General features: G+C 29.4%; 1 protein-coding gene across 1 annotated transcript in view; it reads left to right on the forward strand.

Moving 5' to 3' along the window:
* Positions 1-340, forward strand: part of LOC119586834 (m-AAA protease-interacting protein 1, mitochondrial-like) — a 6,392-nt gene that overhangs the window by 2,085 nt on the left and 3,967 nt on the right. The window lies entirely within an intron of this gene.

The following is a 340-nucleotide window of genomic DNA, read 5'->3' on the forward strand; positions in this document are numbered from 1 at the left end:
CTGTGGTAACTCTTTGTACTCTATTGACACATTTTCTGATAAGTAAATGTTAGCAACTTATATTTGCGACTTAATGACTGCAGTGTGTGTATTCTGCTTCACTAATATTGATATTGAAAAATGTTAAGCTAGGTGAAAGTAGTATTATAGTGAAGGTAAAGGAATTTTGCTATATTTATGTTGGATCTTTAATTTTTTTCCAAGTGTTTAGATAACAATTTGCCAGTTAGTGTCTATTTCCAGCAGGATGTGAAACATTAATTTTTGCTGTCTTCTTGAAAGGCAAACATAAGAAATAAAGGAAAGTTAGTATAATGCATTAACAAGAAATATAATTCTA

The sequence above is a fragment of the Penaeus monodon genome, chromosome 22, assembly GCF_015228065.2.
Source record: "Penaeus monodon isolate SGIC_2016 chromosome 22, NSTDA_Pmon_1, whole genome shotgun sequence".
Classification (NCBI taxonomy): domain Eukaryota; kingdom Metazoa; phylum Arthropoda; class Malacostraca; order Decapoda; family Penaeidae; genus Penaeus; species Penaeus monodon.